The sequence below is a fragment of the Ambystoma mexicanum genome, chromosome 7p (genome assembly GCF_040938575.1).
Source record: "Ambystoma mexicanum isolate Mex_15411 chromosome 7p, UKY_AmexF1_1, whole genome shotgun sequence".
Lineage (NCBI taxonomy): Eukaryota > Metazoa > Chordata > Amphibia > Caudata > Ambystomatidae > Ambystoma > Ambystoma mexicanum.
Window position 1 is genome coordinate 748,692,280 of NC_090939.1, and position 22,156 is coordinate 748,714,435.

A 22,156-nucleotide genomic window follows, 5' to 3' on the forward strand; every position below is an offset into this window, starting at 1 on the left:
TTTGGATGGGGGGAGGGCACCATGACAAGGTGCTTTGGACGGCCCTTGGGTGTGTATTTATCATGTAATTGCCGTTGGCGGTGTTGACTTTGGACACTCACCTCCATCAGCAGACGACGGTGCCCCACACTCCATTTCGCCGATGCCCTCTATGGATGCGGTCCCAATCAGTTCAGCCAGTCTCCTCCCATGGCTCCAGTCTCATTGGGGAACTTGGGCCCCCTCCGGTCTGCTGTGTCTGACTCCGGTTGGCGGAGAGGAGGCTCCACACCCTCATCCGCAAGTCATCCCACAGCTTGCGGCAGTCACGAGGGGTGCGGGGGGTGGTGCCTACTGCGCTCACCCTTTGGGCGAGTTGTGCCCAGATGTTTTTTTGCGGAGGTCCGCCTCCCGACGCATGTTCCTGCTGAACACACGACGTCAGCGTGCTCTGCCAGGGTGTCGACCATGGCCTGCAGCTCTTCTGGGCTTAATCGCTGCTTGCGGAAACGGTCCGCTGACTTCTAATAAGAAAACTACTATTCAAAGATGGCCACTATGAAAAGGGAAGGTAGGGATCCATACAGAGCCCCTCATCCTTTTCCATGGCTGTCTTTGGGAACCAAGAGTCAGGAGCAGCTGCAGTGGCAGCACTCACCACTGCCAAAATGAGGTAAGTGGGGGGTGCGGAGGGTTAGGGAGGATCATACAAAAAAAGGGGAATGGAGGGTGGGGGGAAGATGGTGGTGGGGGGAACCGGCTGTCAATCGGCTTGGAACGTGGGCTGAGATTGCCAGTTTCAACCCGTGTTCCTAGCCACCAGATTAGCTGGCTCCTCCCATCAGGGTGCTAATGCAGATTTCAGTTTGCTCTGAACCGGGGCTCCGGTTGTTAGATCCGGCCCACGTTTGGAGCACCCGATTGGCTGGCTCACCCGCCCAGGGTGCTAATTAGGGTTCACTTTTGACAAGGTACCTCATTTGTGCAGGATGAAAAAGTAGCTTCTTCTACGGTGTAAAAAAATAAACAATAGATGTGTAATGGACACCACTAGAGCTCTTCCAATGTATAAGTGGCAATGGTTTATCAAACTATAACCATTCCAGGTGTGTTACTCTAAAGCGCAAGTAAGGCGGTCATGCTGTTGCTGGAATAATAGTCATTGATAATTACCCCCAGATTTCTGACACTTCAAAATGTTCCACATATATTACGGACAAGTAATTGTTTCTTTTCACGTGCATCCAGTCGTTTGCCCGAGCAGAGGTGCCTTGGCAGAACGGAAATGCTTTGAGGCAGCAAAATTAAATTTCATTGGAAAGAGTTATGAACAATGATTTGTGGGGCGAGTACGCCCTCTAGAGTAACTTTAGTGAACTTATCACTCTGCCGCTTCAACCTGACTGTCATCCAGATAAAAACGATTTTGCACTAACAATAACAAAATGCGCAATGACTAAGGCCGTTCCTAGCGGCGGCGGAAAACTCATGTAACGGCGAAGGAGTGCAGTAGCGACATCCTGGTAAACCTCTCACGAGGAATAACATAGTGCAGTTTGCATTTTGACAATCATTAGCAGGTAGCGGCGACACACAGAAGCAGAGGATGAGAAGCAGAGGATGGAAGCCTGCCCTGCCCCCTCTCAACCCCTCTCATCCCCATAATGCAGCAAAGACTTAACTGTACTGCTCCTCAATTTATATAAGTCTCTCCGCCCCCCAAAACTAGCATTTCTTGAAACTAAACATCCTTCAAACGTGTCCCAAACCTTGGACACGATGTAATCATTACTAGATAGAGCCACTGCCATGACATAATACAGGGTTGGGGTCTTAGGATGGGTTAAAGGCATTTGGTGTCTGTTGCTGGCTTAACCAACTGGGCCAGGCATTGTTTGCAAGAGAACGAGGTTGTAGAAATAAGGATGGACGACCAAAGTAGATGGCCAACGAAAGACAAAACCTATGAGAAAGGGACGTGTTCGCATTGAATTATGGGTTGTGGCAGGAGATAGGCTAATTTCCGATATGGTAGTTGTTTTAGGGTGATAAAATGAGTAATCCATGTTAGTGGAAATTACTGCGGTTTGTTATGAAAAACATTATTTTCTGGTACGTTAATCCAATTGAAACCAAAAAAGACTACAACTCTCAGAATGCATTGATTTGATAAATGAAAGCCCAGGAGGATAGCTCAGGGGCAACGTGCTCGCCGTGGAAGCAAGACGACACGGAGCACCACAGGTTCGATCCCCAGGTCCGCGCTTAGAAACCTCTGGGTAGTAACTGTGTTATAAATAGCCAATCATATCATATCAGGACTGGAAAACATATGACCTGGTGACATGATTTTACTGTGTCAAACTATGATGTTTTTACTGGGAGAACAGAAAACACGTGTTTGAGTGTGTAGGGAAAACACAGAATTGGTTCCCATTGGGCTTGTTGCTGATCTTCACGTTTTAGACAAAGGAGCCAGGGGTTGGGAATGTGGGAAGGCAATGGTTTGGAGCAGAGGTAGGTTGAAAATTGAGATCATTGTGCTTGAGGGTATAACTGGCATTGGGCCTCATTACGACCCTGGCGCTAATGGGTTAACGGTGCCGTAAAAGGCTGCGGCGCCGTTAACTAATTAGTGCCTGATTACGAGGTCCCTTTGGGGGACCCGACCTTAACGGCGGGTCTACACCAGCCGTTAAAGTAGGGACCCGCAAAGGGACCTTGGTGCTAAGTACGGTACCGCAATTTGCGGTACCGTACTTAGCGCCTTCCCCATTCCCATTGAGCCCTATGGGGCAAAAAGGGAATGGGGAAGGGCCATGGAGGAAGGGGGAATTACCGCCCCGCCAACCTTGTAATGCTATTAGCACCATGGTTTTCCGCCTGGGTCATAATGAGGGCCATTGTTTGGTAATGTATGGGTCGTGGAACATATGTGCACACTATTCCAAAATCCTAGAGTGAGTAGAATTCTATCGATCACTGAGTTGCACGATACTCCCCAGAGGTCTAATCCCCCCCGCACCACCCTCCCCGGCTCTTTGCCACTACCTGGCACCTCGGGCCACAGCATCTCTACATTCCGTTCTAACTTTCAGTGCAATGCAGATGACACCCAGCTCTCCTTCAGGCTCCCCTCAGCCTCGTCTGCTCCTTTTCTCATACCTGACTGTCCACAATTCTGGAATAGTGGGCCTTCCACAATCTCTGCCTTAAGGCCAGTAAGACTGAGATCCCCCTCATTGAGACACCTGCTCCCACCTTCCCTCTTTCACTCTGGCCGCCGACCCTGGGCACTCTACCTGCGTCTTCCTGTGAGGCTAAGAACTTTGGTGTCCTCTTCGACTCCACCCTCTCCTTCTCTCCACACATCTCTGATGTCTCTAAGAAGTCAAAATATCAGCTGCACCTTCTAAGAGTTATTCATCCTTTTCTCACTTTCCCCCAGAGGCTCACTGTCTCGAGAACCCTGGTCCTCTTTAGGCTGGGCTACTGCAACAGCATCTTTCTAAATCTGCCAGCCTCTACTCTTCACCCTCTGCAATTAATCCAGAACAGGACTGCAAGACTTGTCCTTGGCCTCAAGTCCAGGGATCGTATCTCTTCAGCCCTGAAATATCTCCACTGACTCTCTGTGGCTGCAAGGATGAAGTTCAAGACCCTCTGCATTGCCCACAAGGCTTTCTGGGGCTGGAGACCACACTACATCCAACTTTCTCTTCATAAGCATCTTCCTTCTCGAGCCCTCTGCTCATCCACCTCCAACTCTCTGAGGGTCATACGCTTCTCCAGGCAGAGAGTGGGGGTAGATCTCATTCCTCGGTTGGGGCCTCTCTCTGGAACAGCCTCCCTGCCTCTCTCAAACTTGAGCAGGACCACCTAAATTTCCTGAAGCAACTCAAGACCTTCCTTTTCACTTCTGCTTGCTCTCTCTCCCTTGCTGATGCCCCTGTCTGCTGCACAAACTGGTAACCTGACCACCCACTGAACTTACATGACCAGTTGCCCTTGCACTGCCCCGGGGCCTCCCTACTACGTAGGGTTTGTATCTGCTTCCCTGCACTCCCCTGACCCCCTGCACTTATGAGCCACCTCCCTGGCAGCACTTATGTGTTCCATTGACCTCTCCCCCCTGGCACTTCTCCTTCTCCCTTCCCCCGCACTTGCACAATCTGAATGACACAAAGCCTAGTAAGATCATTGTTTTGTCCTCCATCTGTCTTCCCTTCCTTGTCTTGTCGCGCCTAGAAAGGTTTATAAATTACTTATCATATCATATCATAACTTCCGGGAGCCTCTTCATTCTGGCTTCTGACCTCTGCATTCTACCGAGACAGCTCTCCTCAATGTCAGTAACTTCATCTCTTCCGCACAACGTTCATCTATTCTTATTCTTCTTGACCTCTCTGCTGCCTTCAATACGGTCGCCCATTCTAACCTTCTCTCTACATTGCTCTCCTTGGCATCGAGATAAGGCCCTTACTTGGCTTGCTTCATAGCTTGACCCCAGACACTATCAAGTGTCCTGGAACAGCTTTATCTCCCCACTAACCCCCTTACTGGTGGAGTTCCCCAAGGGTCTGTCATTGGTCCGCTTCTCTTCACTCTCTATACTTCAGCTCCTGGCGCCTTGGTCTTCTATTACAGCATCTCCAATCAATTCTTCGCTGATGACACACATATCTTCTTCTTCTTTCCCTCCTTATCTGTAGAGCTGTTCTCAAAAATGTTAAACTGTCTCTCTGACATTAAATATTGGATTGCGTCTCACTCACCCATGCTCAACTCCATGAAGACTAAAGTTTTCTAATTCCCAGAAAAACGGATTATCTCTTCCCCGCCCCCTCTTCTTCCCTTCTAACTACCTTCCTTACTCTGCTTCTGCTCGTAACCTTGGTGTGATCTTTGATCCATCTGACAACTTCTCGCTCTTCATCTCCAAATCTGCCAAGGCAGCCAGACTCAACCTCCTCAAAATCAGAAAAATCACACACCTTCGTCCTTTCAATACTGCTAAACAGCTAATCTCCTCGTTAGTCCTTTCTAGATCTGACTGCTGTGCCAGTCTCCTCTAAGGCCTTCCCAACTATGTCTTTTCACCTCTGGACAAAGTCCTCAACTCTGTAGGTCTTACACTTTTCAACCTTTCTCCCTTTACCTCTAACCCGTATGTCAGTCGCCAGATTGGCTGACTATGTGAAACACAGAGCTAAGTATTAACTTCTTCTCATCATTTTCAAAACTATCCATGGACTTGCCTTACCCTACCCATCTGCTCATCTCACTCTTTACTCTCCCCTTGCTGGTTACAATCATCCTCGGCTCACATCCTTGCCACTACTCAAGCCCCCTGTTTTCCCTCCTGTTTCTGCTCTCTCCCTCTCCTCGCTCCCCTACACTGGAATGCTCCACCTCTCTCTCTCCATACTACTCCAACCCTCCCACTATTTAAATCCAACCTCAAAACACTCCTTTCTGAAGAAGCTGTTTCCTAACACTCTACTCCACTGCATCACCCTGTTTTCCTCTCTCCATACCCTTCACAAACAACCCAACAGCACTTTTCCTTCACCCTCCATCCTTAATTTAGTCCTTCATCCACCATCCCGTTACTATATTATTCTGTCCCATCCTGGTCCCTGGTTTATGTTTCCACCTTCCCCAGCAACATCCGGTCTTCAAGTCAATTTCTCTCACCCATTGTAAAGGGCCCATGTCCTCAACTCTGTCATCAATGGTAAATTCTGTAAGAGTTTTTGCACTAAAAATGCATTGCTTCCCTGACATTTCTATAAATAAATAAATAAACCTGCGTGCTTGCATCATTACAACTGCCAGGCCATATGGGCTGGCATCCATAGCAAGGATGGTGAGTGATCATGGCTGCAGAGAATACCCGATTTGGTCATGTTCATCCCAAATTGTTGCTTACATGTATGAACTTTGCTGCTCTTCACGCAGCCTTGAACTCATCGTTTTGGCCTGACTGATTGCCTTCACTGTGGACGCAGCCTGCAAAGCAAGTGTTAGCGTTTGCTCTTTGCCTCCCAAAGTAACTGTTAAAGACCCCTGATTTCCGGGTGCTACCTAATTCCCTGCATGGAGCTGTCATAAGTGGTTGTACTTTATTGATCAAAAACTCAAAGACACACAAAGATCTATCTCCAGTTAAGCCTATTTCAATTTCCATCAGTGCTGCTCACACTAAATGTATAGTTAGCAGGTCAGGTCCTTGGGCGGAACATTTAATCATTCTCCTATTGGTGCAGAGAAATCCCATGTTCATTTTCTTACCCAGGGTCCTATTAATCAGCTGTTACACAAATTAGCCTGTTTCTAATAGCAGAGAATGAAAACTTTAAACTCTGTTATGAACAACAAGGTCCTTGATCAGCTCCCAATCCTGCACCCCCATTAACATTTAGTTAATAGTACATGGCTCTCTACTTCTGCAAAATACTTTTCTTCCGTTGCCTTTCTCTAGTTAGCCTTCCATTAAGAGCTCTGAAATCCTGTTGATGCAGAAACTGTAAAAGTGAATAACTTTTTAGCATCAGCTTGGGGCCCTCCATTACCAAGGCAGAATATTACATGCACAATATTCTTCACCCTCCCAACCACCCTCACACAGACTCCTTCCAAGATCCACATTGACATCTTCCCAGATAAGTAGGGCAGCACTTGCAGGGTTCCAGCACCCTGCTGACCCCATCCACTCACTCGCGTCTCATGTAAATTACTGGTGCATGGTGGTATTATACAGGTTGATTAGCATCAAATTCCTGTGTCAAGTCAAAATCAGAAAAACAAAAGAGGCGATGGCTAGAAGGTTTGGAATTAAGGTTAACATCTGACATTGCTCTGGGCAACCTTCCAGACCATTGCTCTTCAGCCTGCCACCCATCAAAGTTCTCATTAACACCTCACCCTTATTAGTCTACAATCAATGGTGTTAAACGACCTACTTCCAACATGAACATATGCTCAAAACAAACCTCCCGTTGACCTTGGTCCTCTTCACTTGATACAAATCGTTCAAAACCAATGAGCTACAATACTTCTTCACACTCTAGTAATTCCTGGTTTAAGCGGTTAATCACAACAAAAGATAAAACAAGTTGGTGTGCTGGTTGGACAAATCACACTCTATTGACACTGATTATGTGTTGTGAACATATCCAAAGAAGATGCTAGATAGCCACTCTTAGTTGTATGGTAGGATAATGGACACCCACTGTTGCGGGATAGTTGGATTCTCTTTCCTTAAAACACAAAATAAAACATACCATTCATATAAATTCTACTGAAAAATTACTATTGCTAACTTCCATCACAAGTTTGTTGTTACTCATATCTGCTGGGAGTTTTAAACCCAGCTCCTTTTTGGCAGCAATGCAGCGTTCCATGTGGTAAAACAAAGGGCTTACCTCTGCTTAAATGGTGTTACATTGCACGTTGCATGGCCAACGTCACACCAACATTTCCATAAAGCATCAAGGTTTTTCACAACCCGCGTTACATTTCAATGCGCTCCCTATTGATTGGTGCGGTCGAACGTACAAATGTCAAATTCACGGGTTCCAACTTCCCCAATGTTATTCTAAAAGAGGTGCTTTGCCATCAAAACACTTGCAGGCCGATTCATGGAATAATTAGCGCAGCGCAAGTGGCCAAAAACGTGCGATTCGCAGTGGAATAGCGAAAATCGCAGTGCAAGTGCGAAAATCGCACGAAAAGCAGCGCACATCGATTCATGGAAGGCCGTGCGCGAGAAAACCATCGGGTGTGCGCTAAAAAAGTGCGCGGCGCACGTTGGCGCACAGGCCATCTAATGGCGTGCGCCAGGACACAGCGAAAATCGCACAGGCCACAGCGAAAATCGCACATAGCGCGGCGCACACAACAAAAGTAGGCGGAACACGGGGCGTAACACTCGGAATGGGGAACAACTTGCCAAAATGTGGGCGTCACGGGGGAAGTACAGGGTGCAAGTGCGCGGAACGCCCACAACACGTATTCATGGAATTGAATAGAGCAAAACAGCGCACGGTCAAACCAGCGCACAGGCACAAACACGACCGCCACAAGAAAGCAGGCGGTATCATCTCTGTGCCTGTAATAAATGTACGCCAAAAGGTGCGCCAACAAATAACACCTATATACAGCTATGATGAATGTCCTATACTGTGGCCCTCCAGGACAAATGACGTGCAAAGGGGTACCCACAAACACGGACACCCGCTGACTGAAAAATAACGTGTGCGTGTATTTCGGGGTGCGCGGGAAGTTTTACACATGATTTGGCTGTGTACGTGGATTCCAGGGGTGCGCGGGAAGTTTCACACGCGATTTGGCTGGGTACGTGGATTCCAGGGGTGCGCGGGAAGTTTCACACGCGATTTGGCTGGGTACGTGGATTCCAGGGGTGCGCGGGAAGTTTCACACGCGATTTTTCTGGGTACGTGGATTTCAGGGGTGCGTGGGAAGTTCCACACACGATTTGGCCGGGTACATGGATTTCAGGGGGGCGCGGGAAGTTTCACACGCGATTTGGCTGTGTACGTGGATTCCAGGGGTGCGCGGGAAGTTTCACATGCGATTTGGCTGGGTACGTGGATTCCAGGGGTACGCAGGAAGTTTCACACGCGATTTCGCTGGGTACGTGGATTTCAGGGCTGGCGGGAAGTTCCACACGCGATTTGGTCGAGTACGTGGATTTCAGGGGGGCGCGGGAAGTTTCACACGCGATTTGGCTGGGTACGTGGATTACAGGGGTGCGCGGAAAGTTTCACACGCAATTTGGCAGGGTACGTGGATTTCAGGGGTGCGCGGGAAGTTCCACACGCGATTTGGCCGGGTACGTGTATTTCAGGACAACGCGGGAAATTCTACACGCGATTTGGCTGGGTGCTCCCAGGTATTCCCTGTATACTCTCCACGGCCCCTGCAGGCAGCCGACACCACAGGGGACTATCCTGCACACCTGCTCATGTCACCCAGCACCCCCGCCCCCCAGCACTGTGGGCCACCCTCCACCAGGCCCCCACTCATGTCTCCCACCCACCCCCACCCACCAGCAGTGCAGGGGCAGCCTCCACCAGGCCCCCACTCATGTCCCCCACCCCCCAGCACTGAGGGGCACCCTCCACCAGGGCCCCACCCATGTCTACCACCACCCCCACCCCCCAGCACTGAGGGGCACCCTCCACCAGGCCCCCACTCATGTCTCCCTGCACCCCTACCCCCCAGCACTGAGGGGCACCCTCCACCAGGCCCCCACTCATGTCTCCCACAACCCCCATCCTCCAGCAGTGCAGGGGCAGCCTCCACCAGGCCCCCACCCATGTCTACCACCACCCCCACCCCCCAGCAACCATGGGCAGCCTCCACCAGGGCCCCACCCATGTCTACCACCACCCCCACCCCCCAGCAGTGCAGGGGCAGCCTCCACCAGGCCCCCACTCATGTCCCCCACCCCCACCCCCCCAGCACTGAGGGGCACCCTCCACCAGGCCCCCACTCATGTCTCCCACCACCCCCACCGCCCAGCAGTGCAGGGGCAGCCTCCAACAGGCCCCCACTCATGTCCCCTATCACCCCCACCCCCCAGCCACCAGGGGCAGCCTCCACCAGGCACCCACTCATGTCCCCTATCACCCCCACCCCCCAGCAGTGCAGGGGCAGCCTCCACCAGGCCCCCACTGATGTCTCCCACCACCCCCACCCCCCAGCCACCATGGGCAGCCTCCACCAGGCCCCCACCCATGTCTACCACCACCCCCACCCCCCAGCAGTGCAGGGGCAGCGTCCACCAGGCCCCCACTCATGTCCCCTATCACCCCCACCCCCCAGACACCAGGGACAGCCTCCACCAGGCTCCCACCCATGTCTATCACCACCCCCACCCACCAGCAGTGCAGGGGCAGCCTCCACCAGGCCCCCACTCATGTCTCCCACCCCCCACCCCCCCCAGCACTGAGGGGCACCCTCCACAAGGCCCCCACTCATGTCCCCTATCACCCCCACCCCCCAGCCACCATGGGCAGCCTCCACCAGGCTCCCACCCATGTCTACCACCACCCCCACCCCCCAGCAGTGCAGGGGCAGCCTCCACCAGGCCCCCACTCATGTCTCCCACCACCCCCACCCCCCAGCAGTGCAGGGGCAGCCTCCACCAGGACCCCACCCATGTCTACCACCACCCCCACCCCCCAGCCACCATGGGCAGCCTCCACCAGGCCCCCACTCATGTCTCCCACCACCCCCACCCCCCAGCAGTGCAGGGGCAGCCTCCACCAGGACCCCACCCATGTCTACCACCACCCCCACCCCCCAGTACTGAGGGGCACCCTCCACCAGGCCCCCACTCATGTCTCCCTGCACCCCCACCCCCAGCACTGTGGGGCACCTGCCACCAGGACCCCACTCATGTCTCCCACCACCCCCACCCCCCAGCCACCATGGGCAGCCTCCATCAGGCCCCCACTCATGTCTCCCACCACCCCCACCCCCCAGCAGTGCAGGGGCAGCCTCCACCAGGGGCCAACCCATGTCTACCACCACCCCCACCCCCCAGCAGTGCAGGGGCAGCCTCCACCAGGCCCCCACTCATGTCCCCCACCACCCCCACACCCCAGCACTGAGGGGCACCCTCCACCAGGCCCCCACTCATGTCCCCTATCACTCCCACCCCCAGCCACCATGGGCAGCCTCCACCAGGGCCCCAACCATGTCTACCACCACCCCCACCCCCCAGCCACCATGGGCAGCCTCCACCAGGGCCCCACCCGTGTCTACCACCACCCCCACCCCCAGCAGTGCAGGGGCAGCCTCCACCAGGCCCCCACTCATGTCCCCCACCACCCCCACCCCCCAGCACTGAGGGGCACCCTCCACCAGGCCCCCACTCATGTCTCCCTGCACCCCTACCCACCACCACTGTGGGGCACCTGCCACCAGGCCCCCACTCATGTCTCCCACCACCCCCACCCCCCAGCCACCATGGGCAGCCTCCACCAGGCCCCCACTCATGTCTCCCACCACCCCACCCCCCAGCAGTGCAGGGGCAGCCTCCACCAGGCCCCCACCCATGTCTACCACCACCCCATCCCCCAGCACTGAGGGGCACCCTCCACCACGCCCCCACTCATGTCTCCCTGCACCCACACCCCCCAGCACTGTGGGGCACCTGCCACCAGGCCCCCACTCATGTCTTCCACCACCCCCACCCCCCAGCCACCATGGGCAGCCTCCACCAGGCCCCCACTTATGTCTCCCACCACCCCCACCCCCCAGCACTGTGGGGCACCTGCCACCAGGCCCCCACTCATGTCTCCCACCACCCCCACCCCCCAGCCACCATGGGCAGCCTCCACCAGGCCCCCACTCATGTCTCCCACCACCCCCACCCCCCAGCAGTGCAGGGGCAGCCTCCACCAGGGCCCCACCCATGTCTACCACCACCCCCACCCCCCAGCAGTGCAGGGGCAGCCTCCACCAGGCCCCCACTCATGTCCCCCACCACCCCCACCCCCCAGCACTGAGGGGCACCCTCCACCAGGCCCCCACTCATGTCCCCTATCACCCCCATCCCCCAGCCACCATGGGCAGCCTCCACCAGGGCCCCACCCATGTCTACCACCACCCCCACCCCCCAGCCACCATGGGCAGCCTCCACCAGGGCCCCACCCGTGTCTACCACCACCCCCACCCCCAGCAGTGCAGGGGCAGCCTCCACCAGGCCCCCACTCATGTCCCCCACCACCCCCACCACCCAGCACTGAGGGGCACCCTCCACCAGGCCCCCACTCATGTCTCCCTGCACCCCTACCCCCCAGCACTGTGGGGCATCTGCCACCAGGCCCCCACTCATGTCTCCCACCACCCCCACCCCCCAGCCACCATGGGCAGCCTCCACCAGGCCCCCACTCATGTCTCCCACCACCCCACCCCCCAGCAGTGCAGGGGCAGCCTCCACCAGGCCCCCACCCATGTCTACCACCACCCCCACCCCCCAGCACTGAGGGGCACCCTCCACCAGGCCCCCACTCATGTCTCCCTGCACCCCCACCCCCCAGCACTGTGGGGCACCTGCCACCAGGCCCCCACTCATGTTTCCCACCACCCCCACCCCCCAGCCACCATGGGCAGCCTCCATCAGGCCCCCACACATGTCTCCCACCACCCCCACCCCCCAGCAGTGCAGGGGCAGCCTCCACCAGGGCCCCACCCATGTCTACCACCACCCCCACCCCCCAGCAGTGCAGGGGAAGCCTCCACCAGGCCCCCACTCATGTCCCCCACCACCCCCACCCCCCAGCACTGAGGGGCACCCTCCACCAGGCCCCCACTCATGTCCCCTATCACCCCCACCCCCAGCCACCATGGGCAGCCTCCACCAGGGCCCCACCCATGTCTACCACCACCCCCACCCCCCAGCACTGAGGGGCACCCTCCACCAGGCCCCCACTCATGTCTCCCACCACCCCCACCCCCCCAGCACTAAGGGGCACCTGCCACCAGGCCCCCACTCATGTCTCCCCCCCCAGCACTGAGGGGCACCCTCCACCAGGCCCCCACTCATGTCCCCTATAACCCCCACCCCCCAGCACTGAGGGGCACCCTCCACCAGGCTCCCACCAATGTCCCCCTGCACCCAGGTCCTCACAATCCCCAATCATGTGCGTTATGGTCAGCCTCCACAGCCAAAAGGCCCTACCAAGTAACCCATTCACCCACATGTAAAAGGAAATTACATGTTACACCCCCAATGTTCATAAAGCAAATGAACCCATGTCCGTCACACACAATGGTTGCAATTGAATGGGAAAACACCCAACATGACATGCATGAAACCAATGAGATGATACCACACAGTGAAGTATGAAAACAAAACTGTATTAAAAAAATTGAATGTAAATGAAATGAAACAAACTACAATGTCAATAAAAAAAAGACAAGCTGCATGTCCTTAAAAAAAATTAAAACTACAAATCCCAATTCAAAAAAATGTTGTCCAAAGTCACAGTAAAAATAAAATCAATCCAAGAGAGAAATATAAATGCAAAGACCATTGCTCCATGGTGAATAAATAAAAACTAAAAAAATAAAACAATCCAATGAAGAACTATGTACAAAACATCCAAGGGTCCATGAGCCCAACTGAACAAAGGAAACCTACAAAAAACCCTAACTAAAATGCAACTATATACAAAAAGTGGAGCAGTGTCCGTCGACTCCAAATCATAAGAAGAAACAAAGGAAACCTAAAACTAAAGAACTATATACAAAGGCGGCGGGCAAGTCCAGCGGCTCACTCCGTGGTGTTCCGGGCCAGGGCATCATCAAACTCCTCTTCGATGTCCCGGAGGCGGTCCTGTTCCATGGCCCCGAGGGTCCGCAGGGACGACGCCATCTCCTCCTCCAACCCCCTGCGGATAGCCTCGAGGCACTCGGCCCGCCTCAGGGCCCTGCGCATGGAGTTCGCAGCCCTGACCATCGTGAGCCGCGCCTCTTCCGCCCGCCGCCGCTCCGCACCTATCTGCTGGCTCAACTGCAGCCACACGGAAGACACTTCCCGTCCTGGGTCCTCCTGTCCTCCGGCCGATGCCTGCCCCTCCGATGTTGATGGCCCCGAGCCATGATGCCTCCCACGTTGACTCTGGTGCTGCCTCCGACGCAACCGCCTCTGCCAGCACAACGGCATCCAGGCTGATGGAATCCACCGACGCGGTCGTGCACGTGCCCTGCCTGATGATGCCGGCACATCCTCCATCTGCTGGGGTACAGTTGCTGTGGTGTCCACCCCTGCTGGACCTCCGACTCCCGACTGTGGCAGGGATGGGATCCCCACCGAGCTGGCTGCATTGGTCAGGGCAGGTCCACAGCGGGCCCTGGTGGCATCTGGGCCGGAAGACGGCAAGGAGAACGACCGGCGTATAGCCTCCACAGAGGAGGAGAGGGCCGCCAGATTGGCCGACACATGCAGGAAACCCCCGAACATGGAAGATCCCAATTGGGCCACGTCGGCACGGTGCTCTTCGTGATGACGTGCGTGCTCCTCCCGGGAAGCACGCACGTCATCACGAATTGCACCCGCGCGCATCGCGACCCCAATCAGGACCTTCTCCATACGGCTACGGGTCCCCTCGTCCGCAGGTGGAGGGGAGTCAGGTGACATGGACATCACCTCTACCTGCGGATGGGCCTGGGACGGGGCATCCCTGCTGGTGCATTGTGGTGCACTCACAGGGTCAGGGACAGCGACATGCACAGGCCCCTCCACGGTGACCTGTGCTGCCTCCTGCCCCTGCCCCTGGACTGCACCACTTGCACCAGCAGGGATGCCCCCACCAGGCCCCATGTGCGCCTCAGTGGCGGCCTCCTCCTCCTCTGTGGAAACCACCAACCTGGATGGCTCCTCACCGTCTTCCGCCATAGCAGGCCCCTGTGGGGGCTCACCCACCCCTTCCACTGCAGCCGTGGGGGCATCCCCGCCGCCTTGCTCCACATCGCCTTCTCCGCCCTCTTCTTCACTATCCGCTGCGTAGAGGGAGACATAGAACACAAGCATCAGGGTACTGTACAATGGTCCCCTAGACAGGAAGCAATAGCAGATGAGTGCCACTGTCAAAGTACACTTCCATCATGTCCCTCCACAACACATGGGTCAGTCCAGGCAAAACACACACAGTAACAGGCATGGTGCATGCCATGGACATTTCCATACATGTCCAATGGACTCTTGAAACATACAATGATATGGAACTCACATGCATCATGGGTCATGCCTATCACATGCACACACTTCATCTCAGTCACATCCATCTGGCCTCATACACCCCAAACACAGCGGATACAAGGATAACTAGGCTGCATCAGTGAATCTGTACATTGTCACAGACATGGGTCATGCATCCATGGCATTCACAAGTCACAGACACGCAGGTCAGGCACACAGACATGGCTACCATATATGTACCTGGCATCAGCACCCATCCCTCACCCCCACCCATGTCCAGGAACAGAGACTGGCATGCTCTCATGTGTAAAATCTGCATAGGGCTCCCCATGTCGCATTTAAACACATGCAACGACCATGTGGTTCACACATCACTGGTCGCACATGCATTACCATGATGTCCCTGCACACATACATGCGTACTTGGCCTATGTCACACATACAGGCAAGTATCAGTCAACCAGCACACCGCAACATGCCCTGTCTCACACAGCAATGCTTGGCCACTTACCGCTCAACTCCAGACGGGTCTCCCTCTCAAGGATCTGGGCGTGGAGCGCTGGGCTGACGCGTTCCAGGACCTTCATCTGGATGGAACTCATGCGGCCCCGGCCCCCCTCCATGAGGCGCCGGGCCTTCACGAGGGTCCTGGACCTCAAGTCCTCCCAGCGCTTCTTGATCTTCTGGACGTTGCAGGTTGCCACCCCCTCCGCGTTGATGGCAACCACACAGTCGGCCCAGATCCTCTCCCGTCCTTCCTTGCTGGCGTGGGACGATCCAAAGAGGGCATCATACTGCCCCAGAACATGCTCCACCAGGACACCAACTTCGGTAGCAGTGAAGCTGGTGCCCCTCTGGCCCTCTGGCCTGGGGTTGCCACTGGTGCCAGATGTCGAAGTGCCCGACATGGCAACCCCAGAGGCAGGAGTGGGTGGGCAACTGGGTCCTGGGGCTGGGCTGTGGAGCGGATGTTATCCCAGTCGGGAGTCTTCTGTTCCAGCAGGGGTGGACACAGCAACTGGACCCCTGCAGATGGCTGATGTGCAGGCACCAGATGGCAGGGCACGGTGGCAGCAGGCAGGCAGGCAGGCAGGCAGCAGCAGATGGCACGTGGGAGGCTGCTCGGGGCACTGGGGGGCAGTAATTCGGCCTTCTGGGCAGGAGCGTGGTCTTCCGTGTGTTTTCGCGTGGCCAGCTTGATACGGAGTGATTTGGCACGTGAAAATCCTGCACGTCAGCGTGAAATTCGAGGAAATGCCCTTAGCGCGTAAGCGCGTCAGCACGCATACGCGATTCTATTGGACCAAAGGCCCTCAGCGCGTAAGCGCGTCTGTGACGTGACCCGCACGGGTGTTTCCCTCATAGCACGTGATGATGGAGCACACGTGGAAAGACTGCACGTCAGAGTGTCATCGCGTGTAATCGGACAAAAGTGCGCGTACACGCGATTGGCCTATGTACGTGTATTTCAGGGGTGCGCAGGCACTTACACACGCGAGTACATCAGCGCACGTGTATTCCGGGGTGCGTGGGAATTTCCACACGCTATTTGCCTGGGTACGTGGATTTCAGGGGTGCGCGGGAAGTTTCACACGCTCGCCTACAACACGCGCAAAGAAACACGTACGCCAGCAGGAAGCAGGCATACGTCGACCCGCGACGCATAAAATTGCGCGCAAAAAACTAACAAGCTCAGACGCCAGGATGAATATACCGTTCCTAGCAGCAGTGGCCGTGGGCTACCAAAGGAGGAGGAGGAGGATAGTCAGGGCCAGAGTTTTCACACCCAGAACCAGCCTTTTTGGGATGCCTGATGACCAGGTGTATGGGAGGTACAGGTTTCCACCACACATAATACTGGACCTGGTGAGTGAGTGGGAGGATGACCTCACATCACCCACCCTGTGCTCCCAAGCACTCAGCCCCCTGGAGAAGGTCCTCAATGTACTGCACTTCTTAGCCACTGGATCATTTCAGCGGACAAGTGCCATAGTGGGTGGGGTGTCACAGGCCACGCAGTCACGCTGCCTACACCAGGTCTTGAACATCATCACTGCACGCCCATCAGTCCGCAGGCACATATACCTGCCCAGAACACCTGCAGAAAGGCATGCTGCCGCCCTGGATTTTTACGGTGTGGCACGATTCCCCAAAGTGCTAGGTGCCATCGACTGCACCCATGTGGCTCTACCTCCCTCCAGGGCATCTGAGCACATCTATAGGAACCGCAAGCACTGGCATTCCATCAACGTGCAGGTAGTATGTAATGCCAAGGGAATCATCACCTAAGTATATGCCAACTATCCCGGGTCCACCCACGACAGCTTCATTTACCGAATGTCTACCCTAAGCCGGGACCTAGAAGCTGGGCGGCATGGCGATACATGGCTGCTTGGTGAGTATGAATGCCACTGCACATGCATGCATGTCAGATACTGAGCAAGGTCACAACCCCACCAATGATACCCATCACCACCTCCACAGGGGACAGTGCCTACCCTCTCAGCCCCCACATGATGACGCCAATTCGGAACCCCACCACACCACCCGAGGTAAGATATAACACAGCCCACATTGCAACCCGGGGCATAGTGGAGCGCACATTCGGAGTGCTTAAGTCATGCTTTCGCTCCCTTGACCGTTCTGGCGGGCAGCTGTTATACGCTCCCCCAGTAGTGTGCAGGATCATAGTGGCAGCATGTGTCCTGCACAACGTTGCAACACGCCGGGGCCTGGCCGTAGACATGGTGGTGCCCCAACATCCCCAACCACATGCACGCCCGCTGCGCATGGGAGGGGAAAGGCACGGGGGAGGCAGCCCCTACACAGCTAGTGGCTAATTACTTCACATAGAAATCACACCCCTGTGGAGTGCACACTGCCCTGGCACATACCATCTGACAATCAATGATGACTCAACCTGACAATGATCCTGAATGTCTGGAGAATCAACCGTCAAAACCATATCAGCCTGAGATTGTTCACCTGGAAGTGTTACAATGTGTGCATCCCTACCTACACAGACACCACCAATGAATTTTCGTGAAAAAACACATTCATGCAGCTAAAATGAATACCCACTTGCAAAATGCAACATGAGGACAGTGCCATGTCACCCAACCCATCCCCAGCACCGCCACACAACACACCATGCCATGTCATGCTATGTGAGGGCAGAAAAAGTAATCCCCACAACATGACACAAGTGTCACAAAGTACAGTGTCCCTAATTGAAACTCGCGGCACCTGAAATGCTCACAGTAATGCAGGACCAAGAACACACTTGAGCAGGTATTTAGCAATAACACTTATCAGCTACTGACCCTCAAAACTACCATCAACATGACATTACGAATGTAAGAAATTAATAGTCTCACCACCTGGAAATGCCTGCACTCCCACCACTTCCAACTGTACAGTGTTGCCGCCATGTAGAGTTGTAGGTGCACTGCTGCCAACATGGACTCCATCTCCAAAGTAGAGGGCCTTGTGTAGACATGAGGAAAGGACCTGCAAATTAGGAGGTAGACATGGATGATGAGTTACACATCTATGCAACATGCAGTGTACAACACAACAGCAATATGCACTAGGAATGTATACACAGTATTGACTAGACTACCCACACATGTAGTGGGAGTCCAACGTCACCGTGTAAGTCAATGTCACTTGGGGACACCCTTTGCAAGCCCATGGAAACGGGAAGCAGGAGGGGTGTGTCTCACAAACCCAAGCATCTAACCCAAAATCAGGACAAGCCTGCACGTGCCCAGCCACAATACAGCGGATGCCCACGGGAGCCACACAAGGCAACACACTGTAAAAAAAATCAAAAATGGCCATGAATGGGCCAGGGGGGGTGGGGGAGGCCACCCAGGAGGTCCAAGGTCAGGATGCACACCAGGACCCACCTGTGTGGATTCTGGGAAAAAAAACACCTCCATGGGCTCGTGGCCGACACGGCTACCCTATTGTGAGAGAATCACTGTGGTCGCTCTCCTCAGACTCTGCAGCTGCATCAGGAGGTGGTGGCACTATGGGAGGCAGCCCACGCAAAGCCCTAGTCTGCTCCTCCATGGCAGCAAGCATGCGAATGTGGAAGGTCTGGTTCTGGAGGATAATCGTGCGGAGGTCCCCATGCAACAACTCACAGGATGACCGGACCTCCGCCCGAGTTGCCTGCATCTCAGCTGAGAGCGTACGTGTGAGACGCTCCAGCTGCACTTCTGTCCTTCTGTGTGTTGAAGCCTCAAGCTCAACAAGGGTCGTCCTGATCTGACTGAGTTCCACCCTCAGGGCTTCTCTGTGGCCCTGGGACTCTATGGAAAGGGCATCCTGCAGAGTCGCCAGTGCCGCCCGCCTGTCCCTGTTGGACGCCAACATGTCCTCCCTGTGTGACTGGCAGATGGAGTCTGTTGCCTGCTGCAGTCGCTCCATCAGCCTTTCTGGGGGGACAATGGAAGTGGCCACCCTATCCATGGCCTGAGCCATCATCTCTGATGATGCTGCCTGTTGGGTAGCCATACAGTATATGGATTGCTCCCATGCGGTATTGCCAGGTGGCGTACGGCCACCACGCCGGCGGGCACCGCACCTGTCTGGGGCAAGGCTAACTGCGCCTTGCTGTGCCGGCACTGCCTGAGGCTCCAGGACTGCATTCCCCCTCTGATCTGCTGGCCCAGGAACAGGATCAGATGTTGCGGAGTGTGACCCTGCATCCGTAACCACCAAAGGCGGACCTGCCAACACTGACATCCCCATTGAGGGTAGTACCCCTGGTGCAGGTGGGTCGGACAGAAGAGAATCCCTCCCAGGAACACTCACCTGCGATGCCACATAGGTCTCATCATCCGAATCGACACCTGAATACAGCTCGGGGGAGGTGCACCCAGAGACACCCCTTGAGAGCACGACCTGCAGCAGTTGTGGGTTTTCACCCACCACCACACCACGTCCCTCACTGGTGGTCGGTCGGGCCTGAGACCCCTCCTGGGTCTGCACCATCTCCACAACCCCAGCTGTATCAAGTGCGTCATCCCCTGCAAAGACATGAAAGAAAAGAAATGGAAACAGGCATTAGCACTATGGCACACAATTAGGGCTGAGAAGCAACAGAACCAGTACTTGATTGACACATGTCCCACATGACTAAAACCCTCCCATGCATGCACCCTCACTGCGTATGAAGGGGAGGCAAATGGCACACATTGATGACACCAAGATGGAAGATCAACACATTTGCTGCATGCTGCCTAGCAGTGGCATCACACATTGGCCTGTGATTGCCAGGTGAAATACACATGCCATCACACAGATGGCATGTACCATTGCTATTGAGTGAAGATGGAGAGGAGGGCAGCACTTATTCATTCAGTCCAGTTCCCTCATGTAATAGCTTTTCTAATTCAAACAGGTCTGATTTTTCACCTGGAGCTGCCAGTCCAAAATGGTCCGATTGCACAGGGACATGTCTAAACAAATGATATCCAGGTAACAAAGTCACTCCACTTTACCATAGCCATGTCAGACATGTGACTAGAGGACTGAGAAATGCCTAGTAAAAGTGGTGGAATGCAAACAATCTGCCTGAATGAACAGAGAAAAATAAGCAACAATGTTGTGGCAAGGTGACACTTCAAGGGCAACTGGCGTGCTGTTGGGCTAGATGTCTACTGTTGGCAGAAGGGATACTGCTATGGCCAAATGCTGCTGCGCTGAATGTTTTGGATGAAGCACATGGGAGACCCAAACAACTCAGGCGCACACACCCTCACCTGGCACACAAACAGAAGCCCTCACACACACACCATGCACATGGATGACACACACATGCATGTGCACTCACCGGACAATGCCTCATAATCTGGCAGAGCTCCCACGCCTTGGATATGTTCCTCCGTGACGTAGGTCACAGCGACTGACTCATGTGGAGTGAGTTCCATGTCTTCTTCTGGAGACCCACCTCCAGTCACTAGAGTTGCGGCATGACTTGAGGCTAGCTTATTCTTTGCCCTGCGCTTTAGGTCATTCCAGCGCTTATAGCAATCATTGGCTGTGCACCTCACGATTCCAAGGGCACTTACGATGTCCGCAACGGTCTGCCAGTGTGCCTGGCGTTGTGCAAGTATGGTCTTGGATCCTGCAACAATGACCATTTCGTTATCATGTGCGGACACATACTCGACAAGTGCATTCAGTTCAGCATCCGTGAAGCTGGGCTTCCTCGACGGGCCGGACTGTGTAGCCGTGTCTGGGGCATCAGCCTGTGCCGGACGAGCACTCTTCCTCTTCCGCTTGGAAGGTGGTGGGGATCCTGAGTGTCCTACGCCGCTCTGGACACTAGGGGCAGGAGCCCTGGTGGACTCTGTATCAGGAGTGTGGGATTGCACACTCAGCATGGGAGTTGGTGCAGGTATTGGCTCAAGTGTAATGGTGTCAGGGGGAATATCAGCAGGATGGACTAGGACCGACACTGTCCTGGCTGGGTGTGTGAGAGCTGGGGTGGATGGAGCCGCAGCTGCCCCTGCAGCCTCTCCACCCTGCCTACTTGGGGCAGCAGATGACCTTGCTGCCCCTGATCCACGTGGCCTGATGACATCAACGTGCACCAGCGCACGTGTCATAGGCCTGCTGACCTGGAAGTCAGCCATGGAGTCAGCCAGGTCTGGTGCCACAATGGGCTGGTCCAACAAGGGCTGAGCATGGATGGTGTCAGCCACATCACCCTCAACCAGGGGGTTGGGGGGGATTATGGGTGCTCTTGACTGGTCCTCCACACATGGGGGGACAGGGTGACCCTGCAAGTAACGACCACGTCCCCTACCGGATCCACCACGGCCACCACTTGTGGCTCGTCCATCTTTGCCACCCTTACGGATTCCTCACCTCCCAACCATGGCACTGATGTTAATGTGCGTATGGGAGTGGCTGTAAACTATTGTCCTGGGCAATTGGAGGTCAAAGGGGTTGGGTACCAGATGGTAATCGTACCCTAGTGCTCTAGCAAGGCTGAATGTGACCCCTGGGGAAAGATGACGGGTCACGCAATGCACAGGAAGCCCAAAAAAGGGAGATAACGTGCACGCAACCCCTCCTAGACCACGTGTGCAGAAAAATAAACCTGCACTACGCTGTGGCACCCAGTAACACAAGAATGAACGTATGCGTGTCACACACAGCCTAGAATGACCTCTGAAGGGGTAGGCTACACACGGGGCAAGCACAGATGTTAGATACGTGCGTGACTCACCGTCTGCCAGGAAAAAGAGAGTGAAAAAGAAGCACGTGTGCTCGTTGGCAACACCCCCGCCAAAAGAAGAATTGTACGCTGTCTGAGGAGACAGGACAACAGTAGAAGGGAACGCTGTTTGAGGGAACAGGCCCAGGAAAACCAGAAAAAGAGAAAAAAAGAGAAAAAGCTGTCAGAGGTAACAGGGA